Here is a 26,259-nt window from a genome sequence, read left to right on the forward strand (position 1 = left end):
TGTTAACATGATTTTTGTAGTTCCAGAGATCATAGCCTGTTCCTGCAACCCTGGAATTACAGATGATCCCATCCACGCGTGGGCATCATGTTGTGGTGTTTCCTAGGCGGGTGCAGGCAATTCAGCTTAATGCACACTGCAGGGGCCATGCAAAGCTTCTCACGGACGTCTCTCAAGTGACCATAGGAAAGGCCAGTCAATGGAATAAACAGGTCAGTCTTACCTCTTTGCAAACCACCCTTCCCAGTCTCACTCGCTCTTGAGATTCCCTGAGATAGACTTGAAGTAAGTGAGAATCCTCCACACTCATCAAAAAGGAAACTAGGTCAATTGCTAGCTAAGACCCTGAAAATTCTCTTTCAAGTCAAATACATTTTTCATCTTAAAATCGACTGAATAGGTCTTCTCCGGTAAATAAATTTATGAGGTGGGTGATGAGCTAAAAATGATAGATCTAGTTTGGGATATCTTTGAACAAGCCCTGCATAGATATTTTGCATAGTTGTTTTGTTTTTTTAAAATTTTATTTCTTACCAATGTCCATTGTGGCTGTTACATAATCTCTGGTCAACTTGAACAAAGGTGTGAAGTCTGGTCTGGCAATCAGGTAGCAGCTTGATGACCTCATTTGGAGGCACACTGGAGATAAATAGATCCCTGGAGGCCAGATGCACACTCCCTGTTTCACCTTCTGTTCACGCTGATGGAGCCAGAGCCCTGGAGCTGGAGGAGCCCTGTGGAGACTCATGACAGTGCTGAGATGCTTCCACCACCAGTGGATCCACAAGATTTTTCACACACTGGACTGTGATCTCCCTGCATTCGGTGTCATTGCATGTGTGAGGTGAGCCTGAAGAGGAATTTATAGACTGGATCGGCATATGAGCTAATATCAGACTTACGGACCTGATTTGGACTGGGCTGAGATGTTTTCTTAATATACAATTACTCTTCTATATAAATCTCTTATACACACATGAGTGTGTATGAATTTGCTTCTCTAGGTAACCCAGACTAACATATCCATCCATTAATACAGTAACTCCTCATTTCAATTTGTGGTGTTGTTTTCTGGGGTCAAGTTGATTCTAACTTCTGGAAACCTCATATGCTACAGAGTTGAACTGTTTCATAGGATGTGGATAGCTATAATCTTAATGGAAGCAGATTTCCAAGCCTTTTTTTCCTTGGGTTTACCGGGTGGTTTTATACTGCCAGTCTTTACGTTAGCAGTCAGGCACAAACTTAACACCATGGATTCAGTGAAATTGTCAATAAATAGTCGAACAGGCATAGAAAGGGGAGAAAGGCAAACATTGTATTTAATCTTCAAAATAGCTACATAACTTTGGTTTATTCTGTATATTTTCTATAAAGAGAAAATGAGAGGAATAGTGAATTATTTCTACATCCTCAGATACCTGATATGGATTGGAGCCAATATTTGACTAAGGAGCTGAAAATGTAGAATTCAACAAAAACCTTAAACTATTGATATATATTACTCTGTAAAATTAATACATGTTAAAGAAAGAACATGTTTTCCTTGGTTTAAAAAAGCATGTGGTCACAAGGCATATTTTCATTTTACTACACGTTACTCTTGCACAACTTAAAATGTAATCTATTTTTCCCTTGCTTATGTGCTGGTGCCAATGCACTAAGATAAAGAACTGTTCTGAATTTAATACACATCTTTTCCCTAAGTGCTTTTCCCTAAGAAGTACTGGTGAGAGAAATACCTATTAGCCTTTAAAATATATATTTAGTGATAACCAAAGCTGCAATTTCATTTTATGTTATTATTAGAAAGGATGAAATTAAATTAATTGTTTGTCTGATTAAGCATTTTGGAACTAATCCCTGAAGGAAACAAACCATTTAAAATTATCCTTTTTTATAAAAGTTATCCAGAACCAGAGTTCATCTTGCTGCTCTTCACCCTTGCCCTTGTCTGTGCAGAGGGGTTTGCATTTAATGCCAAAGGACTGCGTGATGGACAAGATAAAGGGGGGTGAGAAGGAGAGCCAGCTATTATACAACATCTTTGTCTGTTCACAAGAACATGATGTTCTGAGCTGAAATACTCACCACCCACTCTCACATGTCACTAGCAAGAAAACGTCTGCTGTACTGCCGGAGAAATACTTGTGCTGTTAACCAGAAATTATATTGTTTCTGAAACCTAGGACAAAGAAGAGAACAGAACTTATGCCCTATTTGATCCCATGCATTTTATTTTCATTCGATCAGTGTTGTATTTTAAAATGGTAAACACTGTATGGTCTTGGTGCTTTATATTTCCCAGATAATAGAGTATAGACTGTGAGTTTACACTTTTATATTGATCGCATTTCCTTCTCTCAGAAGAGAGATGTACCTGATACTGTACACTAGAGGAAGTTGTATTATAAGAACCAGCCTATGATATATCCAAAAGTATGTGCGAATTTCAAGATTACCACGTAAAAACCATGGTTCTGTTAGTCATAGAAAATCCCTTAAAGCTGTAATATCTTCATTTATAAAATGGAGACAGTAATAGTCATCCGTTGGGCTTATTATGAGCACAGAATGATACTATTTCTGAAATTGCTCTGCACACTATAAAGAATATTGTATTATTAAAATATTCCACGAATGTACATTCCATCATTTTAGATGTTTTGTTAACTATTTCTGGATAGTAAAGTACCATTTCGTGTACTAAATCAGAAGTGCACTGACTGATATTTTTGTGGTCTGCTCCCAGGGAATAGCATTCCATTCACGTGAGTATTATCCAGCTGCATATAATGAAATTTGATATATAATCAAGCATTGCACATTTAACTTATCATGAGGGAAATTGGAATAGTCAGTCCCTGAGAAAATAATCCAAATTCGTACTTCCCCAGTAAGATATTGAAATTCATTTCTTGGGTAAAAGATACACGTGGGAGGGAAAAAAATGGTGTTCTCTTTTCTTTATTTTCAGGAATAAAAAATGTGATTCCTGGGAGAACACCGTGTAATGTGTCAGGAACAACACATCTGTGGATGCTCTCCTTGAAATGTTATCTGGCGTGCAATTAGAACACAAGCGTACATTCTAAAAAACGCACTGCAAAGTCAGTTCCACAATGCCAAGGCAAATGTTCTCTTTGAAAGACTGAGATGCGACAAATTTGTAATCAAGAAGATGCTCAGCTAGATGGGGGACCGTTTTGTGTCGAAATGAAACTACCTGTAGGATCACTGAATAATTAATTGTGAGTACCTGGATTTCAGGAAAGCCTGGCAGCCACAACTTTTCCTTTCCTTTCTCTTCTGGTATCTGTAAGCTTCAGCACAAACCTCAAACCCCACGGACTCCTGACATTTTTTAGCAAGATTACAAAAACTACAACCCTGGGCGAACAGCCTCCCTTCCTCAGGAAGTCAGGGGGACATGGTGCAGCATTTATTTATTAGCTGCCTTAAAGTGATACAACCAATGACCTAGATTTGGGGTATAAGATAACTAGAAGCTGCGGTCTCCTCAGCTATCGGATAAGTGGGGCACACTTAGCATAAACTTACTTACCACTTAAGTGGACCTACCTGGAGAAGAGGAAACAAGCAGTATGTAGTATCCCATAAAAACCCCTCATCCGCATACAAAGGGAGAATGGTGACCTCTGACCAGATACTGTTGTATTTGGGAGCCAGGGAGAAAAAGAAGAAACGTCTGCGGATCTGCTTCTGATAGACAGCCAATGAAATCTATTCATCAAAACAGACAAATATCTGGCATAGCGCGGGAAGATGAGCGCCCATGGTCAATGGGGTTCTAATACAGCGCTCTCCATCACATCAGCAATCGAGAAGATAGCGCAGAACGAGGCAGTGTTTCTGTTGTGGGCACAGTTTTCATGAGTGGGATTAAACTAAGCAGCAACAAATCTCACAAAAGCAACCACAACAGCGCATCTTGGAGCTAAGTATCAGCTAAAATCTGTCCAGCTGCGGTATTTCACCTATTACTGAGAGATGATTGGGCGACCAGAATTTGACTCAACTTGCTGTGACGTGCCAAAATTCTAACTCTACCTCAAAACATTCCGTCTCAGGCCTCAGTCTACAATGACCCAAGGGTAGGAACAAAAATAATATGCCACGCACGTAATAACTAAATTATATATAAAAGTCCTGACATAGAATAATAAAAATATATCGGTGTGCTTTTGGAACAGTTTCTGGGGTGTAAATATGATGCTGCGTGCTTCCAGAGATTTACAGTCCCTGAAATTCTGCCCTAGAAGGTCATTATGGGTACTAACATATAGTCCTTTCATATCTAGTATTTGCTAATACTAGAGTTGAAAACTTAATTTTGTTATTTAAAAATTGACATTTTAGTATGGTTAATAACCTGATTGCAATTATTATGTCTATTTTATGAGTTGAAAATTGGCTCAGTGATACTTCATAAGAACAATACACACTCCAGCATGACTATGGGGCTAGGTCCCTGTCTCATATATCATCCCACTTCCAAATTCCACACCCATATCCTACTGCTAGAGGGATTTTTATTTGAAATTTGATTTTAGGAAGAAGGACTTAGATTTCAACTTCTTAATTTACTGGCCAATGGAGACCTTAGAAAAAGCAGAGTTTGTCTGACACTGCTGAAAGTTAAGCTACCAGGTTGTAAGGGGTTAAAAACACAATTTGGGAAGAGATGTTTCCTCAAAACACAGACAACCCGAATGACCAAGTGGAGCAAAACCTTTTGGAAAGATCATGTGATATTTTGGCAAGATAGAAATGAGAATAAAAAGCTGCAAAAAATCCAGTGAAAATTGGAATGTGGAATGTACAAAGCCAAAATATAACAAATTTGAAATTCATCAAAAAACTAATTTGAATACACAAAAATCAATATTTTGGCATTAGTGAGCTGAAATGGGCTAAAATTGTTTATTTTGAATTTCAAGTCATATGGTTTATTCGTGCCAGGAATGACAAATTGAACATGAACATCACAGTCCTATGAAAGAGAACATGTCAAGGTCTATCCTGAAATAGAATGCTACCAGTAATAGGATAATGTCGCTAGGATGGCAATGAAGATGAGATATTTAAATTTATGTAACAGTCACTAATGCCAAAGATGAAACCATGGAGGGTTTTTAATCAATTTAATAAGCCTGAAATTTATTTTAAAAATATAATCAAGGTGCACTGATAATTACTGGTGACTAAACTGTGAAAATTGGAAATACAGGATCTTGGTGATAGAAATCATACTAGAGTTCACATGAAAGAATTTTGCAAAATTGATTATGTAATAATTGAGAATTAATTTTCAGCAAATAAAGAATGGTGCACATATTACACCCTGAAAAAATTGAAACCAAAATGTTATATCTACCAAAATTATCCCTCAAATACAAGAGAGCTATAAATATATTTTCAGAAAAGGTCAACGGGCTTCGAAAAAATATATCAGTATGGATTACAATTCAATGAAAGAAGATCAAAACCCTTACAACTTGACTAATAGGTAGCATCATGATAAATGGAAAAGAGTTGGAGGATGTCAAGGAGTTCACTTGCTTGAATCCACAATCAGTGCTCATGGAATAAGCAGTCAAGAGATCAAAAGACAAGTTGCATTGGGAAGATCTGCTGCACAAGACCTCTGGTGTACTGAAAAGTAAGGACGTTACTTTGAGGTCTAAGCTGTGCCAGCCCCAAGTAATGGTCCTTTCAATTGCCTCATGTGTATGTGAGAGTTTGACATTTAAATAAGGAAAGCAAAAGAAGCATCTATGTGTTTGAATGGTGATACTGGTGAAGAATAGTGAAATTTCCATGGACAAACAAATCTATTTTGGATAAAGTAAGGCCAGAGTACTCCTGAGAGGCAAGGACATGTTGGACATGCTGTCAGGAAAGACTAGTCCTTGGAGAATGACATCATGCTTGGAAAAACAGAGGGATAATGAAAAAGAGGAAGGCCCTGGACAAGATGAATTGATACAGTGAACGCAACAATGGATTCAAATATGGGAAAATTTGTGAGGACGTCACAAGACCAGACAGCGTTTTGTTCTGTTACACATAGGGTCACTATGGGTTGGGACCAACTCAATGACACTTGACAAAAAGAACAACTACACCCATGCCTGATAAAAACTCTCATCAAGCTTAGTATAGAAGGGAAATTTGTTAACACAATAAAGATCATACATGCAAGAGCAAAATATTCACAACTGGACTGATAGACAACATTATAGTAAATGAAAAAAAATTAAAGTTGTCAAGGATTTAATTTACGTTTGCTCCAGAGTCACCTCTTGTGAAAGCAGTAGCCAAGAACTTATGTGCGCTGGTCAAATCTATTGAACAAGATATCATTAAAGCAATAAAGAGCAAAAATGTCACCTGTGGACTAAAATGTTCCTGACCCATTCCACCACATTTTCGATTGCTTCAAGTGCGTGAAAACTGGATAACCAATAAGGAAGATGGCATTGAGGTGTGTGTAAACAACTTTAAAAGCACCAATGAACTGGCCACAGGACAAAGGAATTTACTGCTAGGCATATAGGCAGAATGCAGCTTAGCAGTGAGGAAGGTGAAACTTTCCCTCATACATTCATTGGTCATGCTATCAGGAGAGCTTGGTCCCTGGAGATGGAGAGCTTGGTAAAGTAGAGAATCAGTGACAAGAGAAAAGATCCTTGACAAGATTGATTGGTAAAGTAGCTGCGACAAGATGCTTAAACAAAACAACACACTCAGGATGGGACAGGACCAGACACTATTTTGGTCTATCCTGCCTGGGAAACCAATGTAAGGGAACTCATCCATGGCAAATCTGTAATAAAAGATTTCATAAAGTCCATAAGAAGTGAAAAAGAAAATCCAAACTTACAATCTCACTCTTTATCTTTCCCTTCCTTTATGTACACACTTGGTCCTCTATACTTTAGTTTTTCTCAATGTTTGTTCATTTGTTTTCTGGGTAAGTAATAAGCAAAAAGGATTTCATTTTTTTATGGATCCAGAATCTACGCCCATGATAGCAACAGTCAAGAAATTAAGGAATATTGCATTGAAATCTGCTACAAATGACCTCTTTAAGGTGTGAAAACACACACAAACAAACAAACAAAGCTTTTACTTTGAAGACTAAATTGTACCTGATCAAAGACATAGCATTATCAGTCACTTCATATGTGTGGGAAAGCTTGACAAAAAGAAGGCAAAAGAAAAATTATTGCCTTTGAATGATGGTATTGATGAATAATACTGAATAATACTGAATATACTTTTAAGAACAAATGTGTCTTAAAAGAAGCACAGCCAGAATGTTTACATGTAATCCTTCCCAGTCCCTGAGAAAGAGCCCATGCTTGACAGGTAGAGTCGGTGAAGAAAGCGCAAGTCTTCAATGAGATGTATTGACACAGTGATTGCAATAATGGGGCTCACAAACTGGATCTATGTCAGAAGTGACCTTGCAGATACCTAAAACCTACAGCAAGATACCTAAAACCGATGGTAGGGCAGGCAACAACAAGTTACAACAGTCATTTAGAATCAAAGACGGCATGAATAATTAAAACACTCCTTCAGTCGTTTGAGTCCAAATCTTTCAGATTTTAGGTTTTTACCTAAAGGAAGCAATAACCATCACCTGGCAGCAGTTGAATTCCTTCAAAGAAAGTGACAGCAGAGGATCCAGATATTTTCTCACTTCTCTGAGCAGCGGTTCTCAGCCTGGGGGTCGTGAGCCCTTTGGGGGTTGAATGACATTTTCACAGAGCTCGCCTGATTCATAACAGTAGCAAAATTACAGTTTTGAAGTAGCAATGAAAATAATCTTTTTAAAAATACTTTTATTGGGACCTCTTACATCTCATCACAATCCATATATTCCTTCAATGTGTCAAGCACATTTACACATATGCCGCCCTCATCATTTTCAAAGCATTCTCTTCCCACTTGAGCCCCTGATATCAGCTCCTCATTTCTTTCCCCTCTTTTCCCCACCCGTCCTCCCTCATGAACCCTTGATAAGTTATAGATTATTTTTCCATATCTTAGGTAATCCTCCATCACCCCTCACCCACTTTCCCGTTACTCATCCCCCTGTGAGGGCGTTCTAAATTGATCCTTGTGATGGATTGCCCCTTTCTCCCCACATTCTCCCCGAATCCTCCTGGTATTTCTACTCTCATTGTTGGCCCTGAGGAGTTTATCTCTCCTGGATTCCCTGTGTTGTGGGCTCTTACCTGTAGCAGTGTGCATGCTCTGGTCTTATCTGTTTTGTAAGGTAGAATTGAGGTCATGATAGTGGGGGGAGGGGAGCATCAAAGAGCTACAGGAAAGTTGTGTGTTTCATCAGTGCTATATTGCACCCTGACTGGCTCATCTCTTCCCTGTCACCCCTATGTGAGGGGAAGTCCAATAATATAGAGAAGGACATTAGGTTTCCGCTCCATGCCCCTCCCCATTCACATTGGGTATGGTTTTATTCTGGGTCTTAGATGCCTGAGTTATTAAAATAATTTTGTGGTTTGGGGTCTGCACAAAATGAGGAACTGTATTAAAGGGTTGCAGCATTAGGAAGGTTGAGAATCACTGTCTTAAAGATTGAGTAGGGGTTTAGGGTTATAGGTGTAAACTTTTACTTAGGCTTCACAGGACAAAGACCGGTATAAGGACAGAGAATAGTATGCTATCTTTTCCCCAGAGTTAGGGAGCCAGTGAATAAAAAATCTTCTCTTGAAAGTTTAGGATTAGAGAGATTGTGTAATTATAATGCTATGTTTTGTGAAGTCACATCATGACAGGTCAAAGTGCGTTTAAAGGGGGCTTACATTCCTTTCATATTTAACAAGTTTTTATCTTTAAATTCAGGAATTATCTTAATTACTTTTATGACTTATAGATATAAAATACATAGTTTATATTAGAGAACATCACAAATGTTAACAAATATATCTATTTCATTGATAATGTTATGAATATTTATATATATGTACAGAGGCCCTTCAAAACAGTTGTTAGAAAGTTTCCACTATCTTTAGCTCCTTTTTTCAATGAATATTTTATGTCTCCTTGTGCTTTAAAAGCATAGTGATAACTTAGATCCTATGGGTTTGAGATAATTATAGAAATATTCAACCCACTGAGGCCAAATGTGAGTCAAAGTTAATAGCATTGTGGGAAGGAAAGAAACCTAGCAAATGGTTAATTAATAAATATTTGCTAAGATGCCTAAGAATTAGATTCTGGAAGGTTAGTGTCTCATCTTAAGCAAGAGGCTTCCTTAGTAATATGAAAAGCAAGTTCTTTGGAGCAAGCCATTTTTTAGAACTAAAGATGGAGGGATTATTTAGCGATTCCTTCTTGGCAGAGTATGAGACTTCAGACAAGCTAAAGATTGCTTCAAGTAAACAAATGCTTGGAACTATCAATCCCTGGGTTTTATATTATTTTGCTGCTCTAAGTTCTGTTCTTCAGTGGGCTCAGGAAAATGTGTTAGTTTTCCAACTTTTCCTTATTGTCATAGAGTTGATGGTATTATTTCTAACTCTATTCCTCTGAATAAAAATGTTTTGTAAGTTCTTTCAAGTTTTAAACAGAATGTCTTAAATTTTTCACTTCATATATTCCTTTGGCTTTAACCACTCATTCATCATTATCAATATCCTCATTAGACAGTCTGCTCCATGCCTGTCTCATAGTTAACAACAACATACCCTAATATTTAGTTATTTACTTACTTACCTATTTACCTATCATCTATCCATATAAGGTATCAACTCTGTTATTGGGTACCCGCAGCATATCACCCTGTCTCCCAGTCATGGTATTTGCTACAGTCGGGGCCAAAGTAAAGACCTCGGCAAGTCGGCTTTAAGCCAAATGTTGGACACAGGTACCAGCACTTCAATTTCCCTAAAGGCAAAACTACACACCCTGAAATAATTCCACTTGCTGTGGGTGTCTGTTCACCCCCCACCTCTGATCCCTGTCCCCCACCATTTCAGGGTTGTTTTCAGAAGAAAGGCAGCAAGGAATATTTATAGTGCAATGTTCAGAACTCATGTTAGTGCCTCATCACTGAATCCCCTCCTAATTTTTAAATAGGATTTTAATGTCCTAAGATAAACAAGCCACTACCATGGTGAGTGGGTTACATGTTGGAGATGCTAACCTCATTGTCAGTAGTTCAAACCCACCACCCTATCTGCCAGGGAAAGATGAGACTTTACACGCTGGTACAAATTTACAGCCTCATCAAGCACAGGGAAGTTCGACCCTGGCATTAGGGTTACTAGGAGTATAAATCAGCTCAATGGGCATAAGCATGTTTTGTTGTTGTTGTTGTTTTTTAAGGTAATGGGGGATTATCTTTTGGAGATGTCAGTATTCTTTATCTCCATTCCCCAGAGAACTTCTGAGAGTGGTGGGTGGTATTTTGCTTTTATTTTTATGCTTATTTTAGTAGTTTTATTGACATATATGATACCCTTCAATATTTCAGTCATATCTAAAGAGTTGTACAATCATCACTACAATCAATTCTAGAGCATTATCTTCCTTCTTGACCGCATTTGTCATCAGTTCCCCGTTTCTCTCCAGCCTCCACTCCCAGCTCCCAAATCCCAAATAAGGTATTAATACAGTTCCTGGCTCTATAGACTTACCAATCTGGTTTTCATATACTAGAGAGAAAAAAAAAGAAACAAAAAACCAAACACTAGTAACAAAATAAACCACAATAAAACCTCAATAAAAAAATCAATTAAACACCAGAACGAATCTAACTGGGTCAAAAGGGAGTTTAAAAAATAATGTGTTAGATTTTAACCTAACTGGTTCTGCAACAATTCAATTTCCCTTGCACTCTAGGGACGAGCCAGGCTATTCCGATCTCTGGCCAAAGGGTTCACCAGAGCTTAAGCCGCATGTATCTCCCCTTCACATTGAAAACTTTTATTTTAGATGAGACACCCTTACAATGTGTTAACGGGGAGAATAAATAATGCAGCATTTCATTTTAACCATAATCAATGTGACAGTGCTTTCTGTCTGATGGCAAGCCTAGCCACATCCCTCCGCCATTGTCAGAAGTGATTCACCATGGCCTGTAATCGATGGAGGGAGCCTAACTCAGGACAAGCAGATACAATAGCTCCACTGATGAAAGGGAAACCAGCTTATAGTAAGACACGTATACCCTGATACCCAACGTGAAGACGCTAAAAAATTCAGCCAAGAGAAAACCAGAATAAAAGAAAAATTTCTTCCTCTGGAATATTTGTCATGGGTGGAAAATGAGCCCCTGCCCTGCCCCCAGTAGTCCTCCATTAAGTAGCAGTCATAGAGGAGCCTACTCTAAAAGATGAATCATTCCTGTGTCTGGCGACTTCATTATGCGAGAAGGTCATTTGTAGATAAGAGCAATCAGGTTCTATGCTCTGACCCACCGTAAAATGTAGCAAACTCTGTTTTCATGTCTCTTGCTGGGACAAGCCATAGATTATTCCCCTGAGGAGGGCTGAGGCATGTTTGGGGTCAACGAGTACTAGGTCAAGGTGATGATTCACCTCATTGCTTGTTCATGATGCTACCTGCTTATGATATCACCCGTTGACTACTTAATATATTTCCCGTATGATGTGTATAGAATTTAAAAGATCTGTATGCCCCATTATATATATCCATTGGAAAATACATTCACTCTCTTGGTCCTGGCATAGGGACAAGGAGCCCCGTATTTTATGTCTGTTTTTTAATTAAAATGTTGTATTAGTGGCTCATACAACTCTTATCACAATCCACACATACATCAATTGTGTAAAGCACATCTGTACATTCATTGCCCTCATCATTTTCAAAGCATCTGCTCTCCACCTAAGCCCTCTGCGTCAGGTCCTCTTTTTTCCCCTTCCTCCCCACTCCTCCCTCCCCCAAAATCCCTTGATAATTTATAAATTATAATTTTGTCATATCTTGCCCTGTCCGTCGTCTCCCTTCTTCCCCTTTTCTGTTGTCCGTTTCCCAGGGAGGAGGTCACATGTAGATCCTTGTAATCGGTTCCCTCTTTCCAACCCACTCTCCCTCTACCCTCCCAGTATCACCACTCACACCCCTGGTCCTGAAGGTATCATCCACCCTTGATTCCCTGTGCCTCCAGCTCTTATCTGCATCAGTGTACATCCTCTGGTCTAGCCAGACTTGCAAGGTAGACTTTGGATTATGATGGGGGTGGGGGTGGGGGGGGAAGCATTTAGGAACTAGAGGAAAGCTGTATTCTTCATCAGTGCTACATCGCACCCTGACTGACTCATCTCCTCCCCTAGACCTCTCTGCAAGGGGGTCTCCAGTGTCCGACAAATGGTCTTTGGGTCTCCACTCTGCACTTCCCCCCTTCATTCACAATGCTAAGAATTTTTGTTCTGGTGATGCCTTATACCTGATCCCGTGGACACCTCGTCATCACACAGGCTAGTGTGCTTCTTCCATGTGGGCTTTGTCTTTTATCATTTTCCATAATCACAAAGTCACTCCTAAGGACTTGTTTGACTGTTGGGGGCCTGTACCCTAATACTTGGGCAGCATGGCACTTGGATTCCCCTATAGGGTTGGCTAGTTATTATCTGAACAAGCCAGGCTCAGAGTAAGTTAATTACAAGGCGTCACCACAAGGCATTGAGAGTAGTCTCCTGGGCGATATGCAGCTCTTAATTAGTTCTCTTCCACTTTTCATAAGTCCTCTGACTTCTGGTACTTACCTACTACACTTTCCCTAGCTAGAGATCTGCTATAAATAGACAGATCTCTCAAAACCAGGATCGCGAGTGCGCCTAACTGAAAATTGCCATTTATTTCTTTTACAGAACTGCCTAAACATCTGGATGTCCAGAATTTCTCACAGAAATAGTGTCTGATTATTTTGGGTTGTTTGTTTTTGTGTGGATGTGTGATTTTTCGCCGCCAGTACTGTCGTCCTAAAGCAGCGGTTCTCAACCTGTGGGTCGCGACCCCTTTGGTGGTTGAATGACCCTTTCACAGGGGTTGCCCAATTCATAACTGTAGCAAAATTACAGTTATGAGGTAGCAACGAAAATAATTTTATGTTTGGGGGGATCCCCACAAGTACAATAGTAGTTTTATTTCAAATCTTGAAAATATGTGTTAACCATATTGGTATAAACATTTGAAGGTGAAATTTGGAATATGTCCAAGATAACTATGAGCTTTAGCTTTAAAGATACATTTTATTGGTTTTTATAAAAACGCCAAGTTATCAGGAAAGACCAGTTCTTGGAAAATGACACCATGCTTGCCAAAATAGAGGGCCATTGAAAGAGAAACATCCTAGATGAGACGGGTAGATGCATGGCTTCAACAATGGGCTCAAACATAATAAGAATTTAGAGAATGTGGCAGGACTGGGCAATGTTTTATTCTGCTATACATAAGGTTTCTATGAAACAGAATTGACTTGAAAATTACTAACAGCAACAACTTACAACAACCTATAAATTAAGTGATATTAGAACAAAACTAATAGATCTAAATTTTAAGTTACGAGTCTCCTACTAGTCATGCCCGAATATTTGCAATGGATTTTGATTTTGTTAAACTTTTTCACAGTTAACTTATCCCACCCTTATGTATGTTTAATTGTCACTGTGTTTCTTCTATACAACGTTAATTTACAATCTCTGAAGGATTGTTCCTCTTAGTGTATATTGCCTCCAACCTTTCAGCATCTCCAAAGCATCTTATTTCCTAGTTTTGCTTTCTTTTTGCTTTTTCACTCCAACTTGTATTGCTTTCTTGGTTCCTGGAACTCTAATGCTATATAAAATTTTCTTTATGCATTTTACCCTTAATTAGTTTTTAATTTATATATATTCATATGTATACATATTTATTCATGATTTTGCCTTTCTTTAAAACATATGAAAGGTAAGAGCCGGAAATAATCTAATGTCTGTAGGACATATTTATTCAATATAAATAAAATACATTATTTTATTGAGAAATGGCCACATGATATATATTTTATGTCTTTTGGCTCTTTAATTTTTTTTCTCAGCTACATTCCTATTATCTTTCCAACTAGGGATTTATTAAGGTTCAACTTTTTATTTCCTTCTCACATCTATACTTGCATCTAATGAATTCATATTTTCTTAATTTATTTCACCAAAATTTGGATAAAATTAATTTCAATATATTTATTTTTAAATACATATTCAGTAGTTTTTATATTCTAGGCAATCAGCTGGGCATAGAGAATATAAATGCAATTAAGACATAACTTCTTTTAAATTTCCATAGTCTACAGACAGAAAATGAATATAAATATTCATACTGTTGTAATATGATTGACAATTAGAACTCCTGAAGTCTGAAGTAGCAGGCAAGACAGGTGAAGAGATCATGCCTTCTTCCTGAACGGGTCCTTGGTCTCCCCACAATAACTATCCAAAGACCTGTTCTTTCGTCTGTAGCGCAGTAGCTGGTATATCTTAAAGCTGGTGTACAATCGAAATCTGGATCTATCTTTCCCACAGCCCATGTTTGTTTTCTGTGACTCTTGGTGTCTTTCTCTCTCTGTCAACCAAGGTGTTTCTAGCTCTTAGTGATCTTCTATGGGGTTTCTAAGGCTGTCAATGGGTTTGAACTGTGAATCTTCCCCCTCCCTTTCAAAATATAACATTTTATTGCTTAGATGGTCTGATACACAAGAGCTTTTCATTTTGAATTTGGAAGTACTGTACAACACAAAGAAGACTGTAAGTGCCCAAGCCAAATGCGTGACTCCCTGTTCCTCTGGCATAAACCAACACGTAGCAGCAGTTTTTAAGTTCCCTTTAGAAAACTATGAATCTTACACGCTTTCTATTGTTTCCTGTTTAATGCATGGCCTGAAATCACCAGGATTAACTCCCTTGTTGAAGAACAGGAGGAGAGAGCGCTGGGGTGGGTCAGGAGAGAGGACCAAGCTTTCTGAACCGGGCCCCAGCCTGTTGGGTAGCTTCCCCGGAGCGCTCTGGGAAACTACCATTCGGGGACATGTGGATTTCACAGCCATGTGTTTAATGTAGTGGCTGAATCTCAGCATTATGTTCACTGGGCAACAAGAAAAACAGACAGAAAACTTGCACCTCAAAAATCTTTTCAGAAGATCCAGAAGAATATATTATATTAATAACTGTATATTATGTTATATATTTATATTATAATATATTGTATTAATAAACTATATAATATTATATATTAATAAACCATTCAGAAGAATGTACATATATATATTCTTGCTAAAAGCCGAGAGACTCAAAAAGAGAATCAAACAAAATGTCTAGAAACAAATTAGCTGAACACACAAACTAAGCTGTGATTCACGCAGAGTTTACAGAAATCACCTATTTCACAGGTTAATATTGGAGGGGGTCGGGACAGCGCGGGGGAAACAACAAACAAATAATACATTTCTCAACCTCACGACTGAAATGTGGCAAGACTATCTCGACTACGAGGGCCAAGAGGCTAAATAAAGCTTTCGCTCAAACGCGATCATTGCAAGCTGCAGTCTGCGCCGTCGCTGGGGGCTGATGACTGAGACATAACACGGCAGCCCAGAGTCTAGGCCTGGCCTCTCCCCCACAGGATTGCAGGGTTTAGTGGGGGAGTTGCAAAAGAACAACAAAAGCACAAGAAATCCCAAATAATAGCAATTAATATTAACAGTAATAATAATTCAAAACAAAACAACAACAAAAACCAAGGACTCTGTGAACTGGTTTTCATACACTTGGTAGAGTCAGGCAAGGCAAGGGATCATTGGTTCAGATTTGCATTCATGTAGACTCAATAAAAACTAGTTCATACATGCCTCGTATAGTTAGAAATCATGTATACCTCGACCTCCTCTCTGCCTTTCATGTGCAACACTAGCACGTCTCATTCTTGAGCCCGGAAGTGAAGTGGGCTTGGAGCTGCCTTCCCCAGACTGAGGCCAGGGTCCAAGTGGTAGACAACACACGTTATCTTTGGCCCCGGGCTCCCAGAGGTCTAGGGGAGGGGGAGCTATGAATCTTACGGTTAGCAAACCCTTTGACCACAACACCACCATGTATCATTATATTAGTTATAGATAAGAAAGTGTCTCAATTCTCTATTTGACAGGATGTATATTATTTTCATATTTTACAATGAAGCCTTTATTTGATACTTTAAAACTTAAGCAAATAAAAATTCTATTCTATTAAAAAACATTATTCAATGCTATAGCATTTATTACATAAAAAATCTTTTTGGGTAGATTTTTTATCTTAAATTTTATTAACATGAGAAATACGTTTTATTTCCTTTGCTTTCCTCAAAAGTGACATACTTGTATTATAGAAGAGTAACCCTAGTTGCCCCTTTCTGTTTATAAATATATAGAGCAGATGCTAGATTTCCACCCCCTCATGAAATGAGATTTGAAGATTTCATTTTCCTTTAGAAAGTTACAACTAAAACTTTTCTGTAAAAAGAGATTTTTATATATATATATAAAGGTTGAACAAACTCCTCCAGTACTTGAAAAAATTAATCTAGAGAATTCAATTTCTTTTCCCTCTTAATGTCTTAAGTTCCAATCATCTCTTTCATTTTTACAGAACAAGAGGAGCAGTTTTTCTTAAATTGCTAAGTTCTATCTAGTTCAATGTGTTTTCTACCTTAAGCTTTCCTTGAGCATTCTATGATTACCAGGTTGGAAAGAGAAAAAGGAATTAAAAAGAGGCCTTTTCTTCTCAGCTGGATGAAAACAATAAGTAATTGATCACTGGCTTCTTGTGGACCTCTTACAAAGAGGTACAAATGTCAAGTGTCTATTATGATCCAACCCAACACCTTGCAATGATCACCAGGTCCAACTTCAATAAAATGTTATACCCTTACCATGCTCCATCATACCTAGGCGTCCCAGTTCTCTTACATTCTATATAAATAATTCAACAAAATCGATGAACAGTCAGACATGCCTGCCAGGGCTTGTTTTGTCTGTTTGTTAGGGGTGAGCGTTGCTTGTTTGTCTTTGTTTTTGATGCTGCTTTACATATGTGATAATATGCTGAGATGGATATTGAGTAGAATGCATGGCTCATTGAAGGTTCTTTTTTATTTTTATCCTAAACTGAATTTAAACCTTCAATATATGTTCAAGATCATAACGCTGCGGTCAGTAAAGCTGACACAATTTAGGGTGTGATAATAGAAATATATGTTGAAGCCAAATAAGCCATACAAGGAGAACAATGTTAAGTTCAATGCAATCTCTTGTGTATGTAGTGGGTTAATAAAGGATGGCGGGATATTTTTGGGGGGTGGTGGGAGGATTGTTGTTGTTGTTCTTCTTTGTGGCATGTGTCATAGTATGTAACTATATATGGATTTATACAATGATTTTAAGTTTCTGCCTTCCAATTATGTTTTGGGGTTTAAAACAGCTTGCAGTGCATTTGTGGGCAGCCCGTTAATCTCCCACAGCCATCACAGTCCCATAGCACAGTGTGCACAGGTAAAAGCTAGTCCTTGAACGAATGGAATATTCTGAAGAAGTTGAGCATACACTGAGTAGACTTAGTTTTTGCTTTATCAGAAAACACCAGCTATATTAAGGAATTAATTTTGGAAGAAGGATGGGGGTAGTGGTGGAGCATCTATGGAAGTCTGTAGATCTTTGAAACTAACTCTTGTTAGAGATGGGATGAACTTTAGTTTCTTCCAGTGGGAAAACTGATAGAAAATCTCGACATTCTGGGGAGATAGACTTTACATAAATATGAAGAATAGTTTTCTATTAACTTTAAAAGATCATAATAAGCGATGCATCAAGATCTTTAATACTGAGGTTTAATCAGAGAGAGAACACCTTCCCTGAAAATGCGGAATTTTTCCAGGATGGACTAACAATTAAATAATTCTTAGATGATATAGGACACTATTATTTTATGATCAGTTGGTTTCAAAGAATAAACTAAAGTTATTACAATTCACGAAAATTATAAACTCATTTAATGACCCAACTTAGATATTCAATAAAATGATTCTATTGTAGGCTACATACTAAATTCTAAACTATTTCTACTATTAATTTAATTATTGAAAAAGGCTTCAAAGCAGTGAAAATCAGGTAGCAACTCTACCTGTAATTACATGTTCAGTTAAAGGAAGGGCTCTCACCTTGGGAATGTCAGAATTCACCATGAATTGCAAATATGTGAACCTCCTATCAATTTTCTCTCTGGATTTTCTGAGAAGGGCCGTGAACTTTATCAACATTTTCTCCTGCAGTGATGCCCTGCTCAATGGATTTGCTACTTGCTTTTCTTCGTGTTTATATCATTGATCCTTGCAGTTGACATTTTTAATGTTTCACAATAATGCCTGTGCACAAACTACTGAGGAAGTTGCACAGCCCCCTGCGATTTTCCTCATCTGTCTTTCTGAAGCTCATTCATCCAGGATTTATTTTGGTCTGCTTTTGTTAGTCATATAGATCTGTATTTCAGATGTAATCTCCTTATTTCAGAGGTATGATGATCCAGTATGTGTTTAATATTCCAATTTAACAGAATTTCCGTTGCCAGAATGCAAATATGAGTTTTGGTAGCAATGGTGGTGATTGTGAAGAAATGGATTTATTCCTGTAAGCCAGATATAATGATATCTTTTGACTTTGCTGAATCTAAAAGAAAAACGTATCCCTTCTTCACTGAGTCCAAACATATCATGTGACTTAATCTGACCAAGATGGAACCCTAGGAGGCTTTTTTCAGTTCTCACCAGCAAATTGAGAAAAAAAGTATTTGACTACTGTGTCCCTCTGTCACAATGGAAGCAATTGTGCAAGACAGAAAAGGGCATAATGTGAAGACACAATGTAGTAGCCAAACAGTCTCCCTGAGTTCCTACGGAGACCAGTATTGAAATTTATCCTTGGTGGGAGCCCTGGTGATTTGAGCATTGATTGTTAACACAGCATATCCACTCTATACTAATTTGATTCAGAGGTGTAAGAGTTGCGTGTTCTATCCCCAAAGTATTACAGTAGCTATAAACAAATAGTCTATATTAAAAACAATGTGTAAAAGCAAAACTGGGCGGAAAGAAGGTTTATCTGGGTAAGACTGTCCAGGGTAATACTGGCTGGTCAGAAGGAACTCCACTTTGGTTGAGTGAGAATGTAATTTTCAAAAGGCTTAAAGTAAAATGTGTAATTACCTTGACTTGGAAGTTGGAGCGTGTGTGTGTGCACGCACACGCGCATGTACACTAAGTTTTGCTGGTCAACCACAGAATAAGTTTGGAGGAGAGAAGTAGAACTTTGTGCTATAGATAATGATGTCAGGATGAGGTTGTTTGGCTTCAGAAACAGGGAGGAAGTGGCAGCTTTTAAGGACAGGAACAGGAAGAAATAACAGGATTTTGAAATGTGCTTGGTGAACAGCCTGAATGTGGGAGAAAGAAAAAAGAGTAAGGTTTGTCAGTGGTGCCAAGGTAAAGTGATTAAAAAATGAGCATGCCACCGGATGGAGAGAGATGGGGGAAATAACATCAACAGAAAAGGTGGGGGAGGGGAAAGAGAGCTGAACATGAGTGGGAGAGAACACAGTATGCAAATAACACTTGCTGGTGTGCAAGCAAATTTCCATAGTCATTTAGAAGTTGCAGTAAACATCCCGTAGCCCACAGTGGATTTTTCCACCTCCTTTGCAAATGGAAAACGTACTAATTTGTATTATTCTAAACATATGCATTTATAAGGTTTTGCAGACAAATTGGATGGCAACTTAAATAATTTCATGTACAAATTGCGCAATCAGTTTGTGGATTTTCCCACTGCCTTCAACAAATTCTGGCTCCTAGAGACCCCACAGGACTGCGGAGAAATGCTTCCTAGAATTTCCAAGACTGATGGTTTAAGGAGACAGTCTGACTCATCTTTCTCCTACAGATTGTGGTGTGCTGGACTCACTGATCATGAGATTGAGCCCATTTCATCAACTGCATCATCGGAGTTCCTTTGATTTTTATTTATTTTTAATAAAACATTTTATTGGGATTCATACAACTCTTATCACAATCCATACATGCATCAATTGAGTAAAGCACACTTATATGCATTCATTGCCCTCATCTTTCTCAATATTCGCCTTCCACTTGGATTCCTGGAATCAGCTCATTTTCCTTCATTTTTTAATAAGTGGAGAGCTCAAGAAATGATCACTATTCATCATCTTCAGAGCCAGCTATTCAACAACATTAGCAATAATTACATAATTAAAGGTCCAGGTTAATATTCAATCTACATCTCTCTATATAATATCTCATGTGACTATGTGAGTCTGAAGTCTTATGAATATGATAGTCTATATTTTTTATTTGAAAGTAAGCAAAGATTCTGCCTCAACAAAGAAAATAATAGCTGGCAGGGTGTGGGCGGGGGCAGGGAGGAATGGTGTGGTGGGGCAGAGATGGCTATCTACTCAGGGAAAAAAAGAAGATAAAAATTATAATACCTTTTAAAGCTTGCATCAGAAATCATTAAAGAAAGAGCCATGACTCACAAAGATCATGTAAAAATTTTTCTTAAGGGAAATATATTTAGAAATTTTGGACACTAGTTATTTTGGACACTATTCAGAACTACAGTGATATTGGGGAAAGAGACAACTCACATATTATAGCAATGACATTCTTCCCTATTTTAGTTGGGAAATTGGGGCAAATTTTGTGGGGGTTTTTTCCTGTTAATCTCATAATACCTGGTATTATTTAATTTTTTAATCATTTTATTAGGAGCTCATACAACTCTTATCACAATCCATACATACATCAATTGTGGAAAGCACATTTGTACATTCATTGCCCTCATCATTCTCAACACATTTGCTGTCCACCTAAGCCACTGGCTTCAGCTCCTCATTTTTCCCCCCTTCACTTTCCACTCCCCCATCCCTCATGAACCCTTGATAATTTATAAATTATAATTTTGTCAAATCTTGCACTGTCCAACATCTCCCTTCATCCACTTTTCTGTTGTCCATCTCCCAGGGAGGTAGTTATATGTAGATCCTTGTAATCAGTTCCCCCTTTCCACCACACACTCCCTCTACTCTCCCGGAATCACCACTCTCACCACTGGTCCTGATGGGATCATCTATCCTGGATTCCCTGTGCTTCCAGTTCCTATCTGTACCAGTGTACAACCTCTCATCTAGCCAGATTTTTTAATAGAAAAATGCTTTATTTTAGCCACCTATGAGACATAGCTTATGAGCTGGAAATACTTAAGGCAATGAGTGGTGACTGGCGTGAGCAAGAGTACATCATCTGGTGATTTTTCTAAGAAGACAAACAACATCTTGTTACTCTTAATGATAGGTGGCATGCGAGTGGAGAATGGGCATCTATCGCTTGTTCAGTTTACATGCCTGTTAATTGTGTAAAATAAAAAATGTTAACTGACTAGCATGTTTTAAACAAAAACAAATGTTCAATCTTTGTTGTAACTGTGCTTGCAATGAAGCCAGTAATACAAAAATGATGCATGGGGAAAGAGTGAAAGAAGTTAATTCTCCCAGAAATGTAAGTGGACACATCTCAAATCACACTCTAAAATTAATAATCAGCAGCATTGTTTGGGTCTCCCCTAAGCACACGTTCAGACTGAAGAGGAACTCCAAGGTGCTGTGGGGCTGAGATGCAGGCTGACTGGCTTTATTAAGCTTAGAATTCTGGAGCACATAAATCCACCTACACCAGTTCTGTGATCCAAAACTGAAGGAAGGTGAATGACAAAGAAATTACCTGTGAAGCATTTGGACAAATTATTTCATTACTGTTCTTCTATTTTATTTGTTTAAGTTTGATCTATTGTTTTCATATGAGTCAAGGCTTTAAAAAGTTCTCCCAACTCCTTTATTTCAAATATTTAAGTGAGACAAGATTTTATTCTATCTTCAGAGATGGTATATATTTTAACATTAAAATTTGGAGACCAAAAAATAAATCAAAATTAAGGAACACCTACACTGTTTTATGCCCTGGATTTATGTCTAAATTATTTAAATTCACAATTCTACATTTATTTTTAATAGAAACACATTATTGGGATTTTTCCACGAGACTTTGATTGCAATATATAAAGGGACACATTACAGCTAACAATGTTGAATTGATATTACATTAATTAATATTGATTCTGAATTAAAATATTAATTCAAAGTCAAAATCAATCATACATACTAACAGGTGGAATGTAATTCCTGATAGGGTGCATTATTCACATTTAAATAGACTATGCTTTGGGAATGTGGCTTGTCTGTCATTCTGTCATACTGTGGTGGACTTTGTTTTGCTCTGATGCTGGAGGCAATATCTCTGGGATTTAAAATACTTACAGGGTCACCCACAGTGCACGCACTTCAACAGAGCTTCTAGATTAAGAAAGGATGACACAGGACTCCGTCTTCTCCTTCAGAGGGATTAGCCATAGAAGCCATGTGAATAACGGAGTTCCTCCAGTCAGAAGGTGCTCAAATATGACTGAGGAAGAGCAGCCTTCTGCAAGAAAAGTCAACCCCAATGAGTGCAGGGAGTAACCCCCTCCCTCCCTCCTGGGGCATTCCAGAAACCACTGCAAACATACATTGATGATAGGGCATTAGACTATATGAAGTCTGAATCTAGGAAAATATGTAGTTATGAAACTGAAATGAAGCCCATAAATATTGATAATTTAGGCATCAAGGAGCTGAAGTAGACTACAATGGGCCAATTAAACTCAGACAATCATAAGGTTTACTATAATGGGAATGAAAAATTTAAGATGAATGGTGGCATATTCATCCTCCAAAAAGACATTTCAAGACCATTCTGCAACTACAATGCTGTCTGTGATAGGATGGTATCTATCTGTGTACAAAGAATTTGAGTTAATATAACAATTTTTAAAGTTTATCCAGCAACCACAAAAGCGAGTGATGAAGAAGTTGAAGAATGCTATCAATTTCTTCAATCTGAACTTGATCAATCATGCAATCAAGGTGCACTGATAATTGTGCATGATTGTAATTTGAAAGTAGAAAAAACAAAGGACAGAAGAGCTGTTGGAAAAGATGGCCTTGGTGGTGGAATCCACGTTGGAGTTTGCGTTATAGTATTTTGCAATAATGACATTTTCTTCATCACAAGTCTCCTCTTTCAACCGCAAAAAAATATGTGACTCTGCCCAAAGACTTTACTAGATGGACTACCCATGGATCAGACTGACTGCTCTGTGGGAAGAGACAATGGAGAGGCTTACTATCAGCAGCCAAAATTAGGCGAGGGGCTGACTAATCAATTGCAGATTAGCGAGTTCCGGATGAAGCTGAAGAAAAAATGAGCAAGTCTGTGAGAGCCAAAATACATTCTTGAGTATATCCTACCTGACTTTTAAGAACATCTGAAAAATAGATTTGGTGCATTGAACATGCATGACAGAAAGCCTTATGCGATGTGGGGTGATATGAAGAATATCATACATTAAGGAAGAAAAAGGTCATTCAGAAGTCAGAGAAGAAAGGAACGACTACAATTGATGTCAGAAGGGCCTCAGAAACGTCCACTGAAGGCAGAACAGCAATAGTTGCAGCAATGTATCAACAGGGAACGGCCAGAAATCCAGGCTGGATTCAGAAGAGGAAATGGAACAAAAGATAGCATTGCTGATGTTAGATGTATCCCGACTAAAAGCAGAGAATACTAGAAAGATGGTTAGTTGTGTTTCACTGACTATGCAAACACATTCCAAGGGGTTTACAATTAGGAAAGGTTTATGTGAAGGTTGTATCCTTTTCAGCATACTTATTAACTGTGTATGCTGAGCAAGTAATCAGAGAAATTGGCATATAGAAGAAGCTTGCTTGGAGGAAAGCTTACTAACAATCTATGAGCTGAGGAAGATACATTCTTGCTTGCTGAAACCAGAAGAATTTGAAGCATTTGATAATCAAGACCAAGGACTTCAGAATTCAATAAGGATTGCCAATAATATAAAGAAAACCAACATCCTCACAACTGGACCATTAGATAATATCATGATAAAGAGAAAGAAGATTGAAATTAACATGGATTAAGGGAGACAGTGGTTGCTGTAACATATGAAAATAATAATAAATTATCCAGGGTCACTGGGCAAGGGGGAAGGAAGGAGGAAAAAAGAGGAGCTGAGACCAAGGGCTCAAATAGAAAATAAATGCTTAGAAAATGATGATGGCAACATATGTACAAATGTGCTTGCTACAATTCATGTATGCATTTTTATAAGAGCTGTAAGAACCCCAAGAAAATGATCTTAAAAATGTCTTTAAAAGATAAGGTATAACTGCCCCTGCCCATTTCCGAGATTGTAACTCTGTATAAAAGTATAAAGCTTCATCTTTTTTCTGCTGAGCAGCTGGTGGTTTCAAACTGCTGGCCATCTGGTTTGCAGCCCATTGCATAATCCATTATACTACCAGAGCTCTTTCCCACATAATAAGTATTATACACATACATTTTCCAAAACAACAATAAAAAGTAATCTTGCTGGGATTGTTGTGCTCATGACACAACAATCAAGAAATAAAACAGTTTGTTGCATTTGGCAAGCCTGCTGCACAAGAATTCTTTAAAGTGTTGACTAATAAGGATGTAATTTTGAGGATTAAGTAACTCTTGATCCAAGTCACAATATTTTCATTTGCCTTACATGCATATGAAACCTGGACAATGAATGAGGAAGACCAGAGAAGAATTGGTACATTTGAATTATGGTGCTGGTGAAGAAATTGAAAATACAAGGACCTCCAGAAGAACAAATGAATCTGTCTTGGAAGATGTACGGTCAGAATGCTCCTTAGATTTGAGGATGGCTAACTATGCTTGGTCCCATAGAGGCCTGACATGTGAGGGGTAGCCTCCCAGAAAACTGGAAAAAGCTACACTGGGCAGAGCTCTTGTAGTATGCATATTTCCTGCTAGACAAGTGTGATAGTCTGGGTAGACAAGAGAAGCAAATTCATAGGTACTCAAAAGTGTATAAGAAAGAGGTTTATGAACAAGAGCAATTGAATATTGAGAAAACACAACAGCCCACTCCAGATCAAATCTATCAGTCTGATATTAGCCCATAGGTCTGATACCAATCTATAAAGTTAATCTTCAGACTCACGAAACACATGCAATGACGCCATATGCAGGAAGATCAGAAGGTCTTGTGGATACAGTGGCTTTGTAAACATCTCAGCATTGTCAGGGGTCTGTCTCCGTGTGGCTTAGCTCTGGTTCCATCAGCCTCTCACCATGTGTCTTCTCCACAGGATGTCTCCCAGGGAATGAATCTGTGGCCCGCCTCCAGCGAGATATTTATCTCCTTAGTGTCTCCATATGAAGTCACCAAGCTGGGAACTGATTGACAGGCAAGATAGACTCTACCCCTTCCCTCGTAATCCTCTTAATTGATACCAGGTTATGTAACTAGTACATTGACTATCAAGCAACTCACTGTGAGTTATTAGTCACCATGTGGTGTTGCCTGGGAAGGTTTTCTCTGGTCACAGTGAATTTTATCACAGAGTTAGTTCTGCTTGAACTTCATTTTTGTGAGGGCTAATTTAAGAGAACAGCTTGTGGCTGTGAAATTTTGATTCTTGCTTGGAAAAAAATGCTGCAGAAATTCTTGTGCTTTTGAAAACTGCTTAAAAGGACAGCAGTATGGGAAAAACTGAAGTGTACGAATGGTTTTCTCATTTCAAAAATGGTGAAATGTTGATTGATGACAAACCCCTTTTTGACGCCTGTCAGCTTCCCAAACGAATGAAAATGTTGACTCATAGGCATTTAAAGTTCATACCACCAGGTCAGATTGTTAATCAAGTTTCTATTTAGAGGTTCTGTAAAGATAGTGTAACACTGTGTGACAGACAGGGCCTGCTTTGTTGCAGACCGGGGAATGGTTTTGCCACCACCACAATGCACCGGCTCATGCCAGCTCATCTCAGTGTGCCAGTTTAGAGGGAAAACTAGCATGCCTCTCTTGTCCCACGCACCTTACTCACCTGACCTCACTCCATGTGACTTCTTTCTGTTTCCACTAATGAAAGAGGACACGAAAGGACAATGATTTGATGCTATAAAAGAGGTGGGAGAAAACAAAACAAAAATGAGGGAGTT

General features: G+C 38.2%; 1 non-coding gene across 1 annotated transcript; it reads right to left on the reverse strand.

Annotated features, from left to right (window-relative positions):
• Nucleotides 1–10,035: 10,035 nt before the first annotated feature.
• LOC142462074 (small nucleolar RNA U83B) lies at nucleotides 10,036–10,116 on the reverse strand. The gene has a single exon (XR_012787218.1). It is a non-coding gene; the product is annotated as a small nucleolar RNA U83B (small nucleolar RNA).
• Nucleotides 10,117–26,259: the final 16,143 nt, after the last annotated feature.

The sequence above is a fragment of the Tenrec ecaudatus genome, chromosome 11 (genome assembly GCF_050624435.1).
Source record: "Tenrec ecaudatus isolate mTenEca1 chromosome 11, mTenEca1.hap1, whole genome shotgun sequence".
NCBI lineage: Eukaryota > Metazoa > Chordata > Mammalia > Afrosoricida > Tenrecidae > Tenrec > Tenrec ecaudatus.